Below are 6,000 nucleotides of genomic sequence, written 5' to 3'. Positions count from 1 at the left end.
GGGGCAATGACAACTGGTACCTCATGGCCTTCCTCATAGAGGTCAACTGAATTCTTCTAATTGTTCAGTAGCTCCATAGCATGTGTTTATTTTAGATATTCAAATTTAGTTTTGTTAGCTAAATGACTAGAAGAGGAAGAGGAGAAAAAGAAATCCCAGAAAATGCCTAATACCTCAAAGAAGAAACTTTTATTTTCATTGCTGGGGATCAAACTGAGGACCTTGCACTTTCCAGGCAGGCATAGCACTGCTACACTACATCCCAGGCCCAAAGAAGCAACTTCTAATTTGTCCAATCTTAGGTAGGGTCCGTAGGAAGAAAGTATACGCCCTCTAGAAGCTTAGAAGCTTCTCCTGTGCTTGGTTGGCATTAAAACTATTTCAGAACAAATGAAATGGAATATAATAAGGTATGAGATTTTGTGGTATAGTCAACCAGAAAACAGGTAAGAGCAATTTCTTCTGGATAAACTGAGTCTTGAAGACTCATACATATATATAGTGATCCGAATTTTACAAAATAGATTATATTTACTTTTAACATATGTCAATGCATTATGATATGTACACAGAAAAATCTAATGAACTATAAATTACAATAGTATTAACTTTAAAGCTATTAGTATTTTGGTGTCAGTATTATGGTTATCCAGGGGTATTTTCACTGACCTATTATGTTTCTGCATTTATAATGAGAATATATTATTTTTGTAATATAAAAATAAGTATTCTTAAAGAAGGTATTGTTCATTATAAGGAGTCCTCATACCTGTAAAGGTTTGGAACAATGTGTCCTAGATTTCTGATGTTCAGAATGTTCTGGGATGATTCAGAGGGCAGAATGTAGAAGGATCCATAATACAGTCCAAAACTAAACTCAGCAGACTGCATTTAAACCTTTATTGTTTCCAGCTTCACGTATATAATGTAGCTGGTAAGGGCAGTTAACTGTGGGCAAAACAAATAACATTTATGGCTCTGTGTGCATTCAGGGGCACTTTTAGATGACTACAAAGCAATAAAGATAACTTATTAATTGCCTGTGGTATGTCAAAGCAAATATTCTGCAGCACACTAGGTCAGCCCATTCAAACTCTACAACTTTGCAAAATGAGTGTCCAAGTATCTGGTTTGAAATGAGGAAACTGAGGCTGAAAGATGTCACATGGATCAGTCTACCAGACTTCAAAATCTACATTACAAAGTGTTGTGGCCCAACGAGGAGAGGAAATGTTTCATTCCATTAACAGACTTGAGGATTTAAATTAATGGTAGTGCATTGGTTTAAATTCATACTAAAGTACAGACACAATGATAAAATAGTGCATTTCATATATGTACCGTTTTATGAGTTACAAAGAATTGTTCGTCTACTGTTGTGCTTTGTCTTTATTACAAGCTTTTGGGGCAGTCAAACAGGCACTGCTATCTTCATTTTTTTAATATGAAATGAGTGTTTAGAACACACATCAACATTTTTCGATGTCAACTGTTTACTTGCTTACAAAACCTAGAAACATAACATAGAAATTCCTTTGTGAACTACAGCGGAAATATAAACAAAAGTCTACCACAGAAATAATCTTTGCTTCAACTGTCATACCCAAGGTAGTCTCACACCTGACAAGTGCATGTTGCATGTACAAGTATGGCTTAACTGACAGCACGTGTACTTATTTCCCTTTCCTTCTTGGCAGCCCATACCTGCCATCTCTTGTCTCCCTCTTTTGTCAGGAGCTTCTTATCTAACTACATTAGACAATGTGCAATCACTATTTTCTTCATCATCCGAATTAAGGAAATCTTCATTCCCTGTGTCAGTATTGGTCAATTTTTGCTCCAATTCACTGCCACAGAATCTTTGGCTGAAATAGTCAATGTCATCATTATCATCATCAGTCCACAAGTCACCTGATAACTCACTTTGGACCTCACCCCAAACTTGCAAATCTGGTTTTTCATGTGCCATTTACTGAACTGGGCTAGTTCTGTTATTACTCTGGAGCTTCTGTACACACTTTTGCCGTTCATCTGTTAAGTAATAACCCATTTTATACCTAAGAAAATGAACCTCAAGAAGTGACAAAGGGCTAATCTCAGATGTGTTCCTGAAAGCAGAAATAAAGGCAGGAAAGAGAGGGAAAGACTTGGAGGAGAAGGAAGAGCAACAACAGAGTGAGAAGCGCCCAGAAGGGAAAAGTCTACAAAAAAGGAGCTAACTGTGGGGCTGTGGATGTAGCTCAGTGGTGCCACACCTGCCTGGCAAGTGTAATGTCAGGGTCCTGAGATCGATTCCTGGTACCACTAAAAAAAAAGGAAAGAAAAGAAAAGAAAACCCTATGATTAGTTTTTTTAATATAGTATTCCAAATTTTATAAACAGTGTAATAACAAGAGGTTAAAAAATAGGAAAAATTTTTTAAAGGAACTAATCAAATTTATAAATTCAGCTATCAAATTTAGTTCACTCAGTTCAAAAAAACCCTACTACTGGTATATAACATGTACCAAGCATATGTGTCATCAGTGAGGCTACGGTTCTTTTAAATTATTTTTATTGAAACTTTGACATTTTTCCAAGCAAGCATGTTACTACTTTTATGATTAAATGATTTAAAATAATATATGACAAAGAACTAGGACTAGAGGTTCCATTTGACCCACCCATCCCTCTGCTGGGTATCTTTTCAAAAGAATTAAAAGAATCATACCACACTGATATATGCATACCTATGTTTGCATATATAGTGGCAGTTTGTAATAGCTAAAATTGGAAACAACCTAATCAGTTGGAGACTGGATAAAGAAGATGCGGTTTTTCTATAAAATGGAATACTGCTCAGCCATAAAGAATAGGAAAATGGATGCATACTGAGGCCATACTCAAGTGAAATAAGTAAGACACACGTATAAATACCGAATAGTTTCTCTGGTATGAAAAACTGAAAGTGTAAATAAGATCCAAATGGTATAACTGACAATGTGAAATAAGAAGAAAAGGGCTAAAAGCATAGGGGAGGTGGAAAGGGTAGGGGAGAGGAAATAGGAGAAAAGAAAAAATATGAGTAAAGGAAAAAATGGAAACAAAGTCTTTGTAATAGAGGGGGGCGTGAAGGGAGGCCGGAGGTATGAGGAAAAATGAGAACCAAGATCTGTCATTTAAAGGTACAAGATCTCAATAATGAATGTAACTGTACTATATACTTTAAAAGTACCAATAAACTCAATGAAAAATAAATAAATAATATATGATAAAATTACATAAAAGCTGTGATAATAAGACAATACTGCAAATTATAATACTATATAGGTCTTTTAAGATCAAGTGGATAGAAGTCTTATGATTTGTAAAGAACACTGTGGGAACAGGGGAGTCAGGTCATTTCAGCTAGTCAAGTAAATGAATATTTAGGGATCTGGGGACTGTGCCATAGACAAGAGATGCAACAGTGAATGACACAGTGGAATGGCTTAAGTTTCTTACAGGTGGTAAGTCTCAAAGAAAGAAGCACAGAAAAGACAGCTGTCACAGAAACATAGGGAGGGAAAGGTTCCAGGAGAAGTCTTCTTAAAGAGGAAAGGTGCCTCTGAGCAGAGTCTAGAAGAACATTTTAGCTATCATCCTTAAAAAATTACTCATGTGCATTCTGGCTTACCTGAATGTGGCAGGCAAGGGTGAAAGGGGCCAGGTGCCTGGTAGCCCAAATTGAATTATATGCTAACCCACTGGGGAGTTCGACCTTGTTTATATTCTTCAGAGATAGTTCCTGTGTAGAGAAGCGATTATTCAGAGGGGCTGGGGTCAGAGCAGAATCTAGTAGGGTTGGGTGGATGGCACAGTCGTTTTGACATGCAGTAATAATAGTTCACACCAGCAGTTCCGGAAGTGAGTTCAAAGGTGTGGGTGGACTGTAGCAAGATGTGCTTGAGATTGAGCTTCTATAAAAGGATAATAGAGCCTGAGGTCAGGTCTAAAGGAAACACAGAAAGTGGCTAGCAAAGGCATAGAGAAAAGGGAATAGACAAAATAGAAAGGCTTAGAGTTGGGGATTTGGCTCAGTGGTTCTGCCGCCTGCCTTGAAAGTACAAGGGTCCGAGTTCGATCCCTGGCACCAAAAAAAAGAAAGGCACACCTCAGGCAGAAGCTCCTTGGACACCTCCATAAAGTCAGTGCTAGCCACACGTGCCCTCTGCTTCTCCGGCACTGTGTGCACGATCCTATCTCTTTATGGCATTGTCTCTCTGTCCACGCTCTATGATAAGCTCTTTCAGGCAGTCTGCATTATTCATCCGTGTGTCCCCATTGCCTAGCACCATCCCTAGCCCAAAGTAAGTTCAAGAGCAGCTTTGCAAACTGGATCTCTGAGGTGACTTCAGTGTGGACCAAAGCCATCACCAGACATCAGCATCCACCTAGGGGCAGCAGCCCATGGCACTTTTTGTGGTACCGGGGATTGAACTCTGGTCCTTGCGCTTGCAAGGCAGGCCACCGAACCACTAAGCTAAATGCCCGGCCCTAAATGGCAATCTTATACCTGAATCTGTAAAGGACGTAGTGAAGAATAAATAGGAATAGTTCAAAAATCTCTATCTCAAAAATATTTTTATTATTGATCCAAACAATATCAGTCCTTATAGCCAAGTTTATTGTTTGTTGAACTCTGGTCCTTGCGCTTGCAAGGCAGGCCACCGAACCACTAAGCTAAATGCCCGGCCCTAAATGGCAATCTTATACCTGAATCTGTAAAGGACGTAGTGAAGAATAAATAGGAATAGTTCAAAAATCTCTATCTCAAAAATATTTTTATTATTGATCCAAACAATATCAGTCCTTATAGCCAAGTTTATTGTTTGTGTTAAATTATCTTCAGTGCTTTTCTGTCACAAAATATGGTCTTTGATTTTGATTTTGAAAAAATGTGCAGAGACTACTGTGGGCAAGAGGTTCAGATATTTTTTCAGGAACATTTTATAACTTATTTGAACCATTATTTAATCATGCATTTCATAAAAAATCGAAAGTGAAGCTTCTCTTAATTGTCTTTCCAGCTTGGTTATATGTCAAAATATCAGCAAATGATTCAATCACCCTTGTCAGGAAGCATTTACAATGATGGAGTGATGGATCTTCCCAGCAAAAAAATTAATAATGCCAGGCACCAGGCTGAAAAAATTCCCAAATCAGCAGAGAAAAAGGACTGCTTTGCATAGAGAGAGAACCAGGAACTCTTCATCCCTACACAAGCCCTGTGATCAATCCTCTTAGAGTCTCCCAGTCACGTTTTGCCTGTGACCTTATAGTCTAAGAGAAGCAGTAAATTCAAATCAGCCAGTATTTTATGGTTTCTCAATCCAGACAGTTTGGGTTAAAAGCATTCCCTGGCCCACTTACAATTTTAATGCCTGTATTTTTCCAGCAGTACTTAATTTTCAGCCCTCTCCACACCCAATACACACACATGTGCGTGCGCGCGCACACACACACACACACACACACACACACACATACACAAACCAGGAGACATAAATAAGACTTAGTGACAACTCCATCTTATTTTGTTCCAATTCTCAGCACCTGTCTGTACTTCAGTCTCTTCCACTGAAAGGAACACTCAAAATAGTAATATTTCCTTCTTCCATCCATTGTGAACCAAGGACAAAGAGACAGAAGCACCCCTTTATGCACACAAAGCCTACAGAGGGCTCCAGTCCGTGCTGCCTTGGAGCTGGCTTTCTGTCTTTCTGGAGCAAAGCCGAGATTTAATGAGGCTCTGCAGACTGAAGGTCACAATGGTACTCTGAGTAACAGGGTCTCTGCAGAGAAGCACACTAATCCCAAAGAGCTGCATATAGCTCAGCGGCAACAGAGATGTTGCTAACAGGAGGGACCAAGCAACCTGGAAGAGTGCTTCACAAAGCCAGTCATGCGCAGCCAGGCATCTACCTAGGAGGCCTTAAGGGACACAGGAGCTGCACTGTGGGGCAGATGTCTGTTCCCAGG

Source organism: Fukomys damarensis, unplaced genomic scaffold, assembly GCF_012274545.1.
Source record: "Fukomys damarensis isolate Sample0158 unplaced genomic scaffold, DMR_v1.0_HiC HiC_scaffold_35, whole genome shotgun sequence".
Classification (NCBI taxonomy): domain Eukaryota; kingdom Metazoa; phylum Chordata; class Mammalia; order Rodentia; family Bathyergidae; genus Fukomys; species Fukomys damarensis.
The sequence above is the reverse complement of the archived record's forward strand: the minus strand, read 5'-3'. Positions refer to the sequence as shown.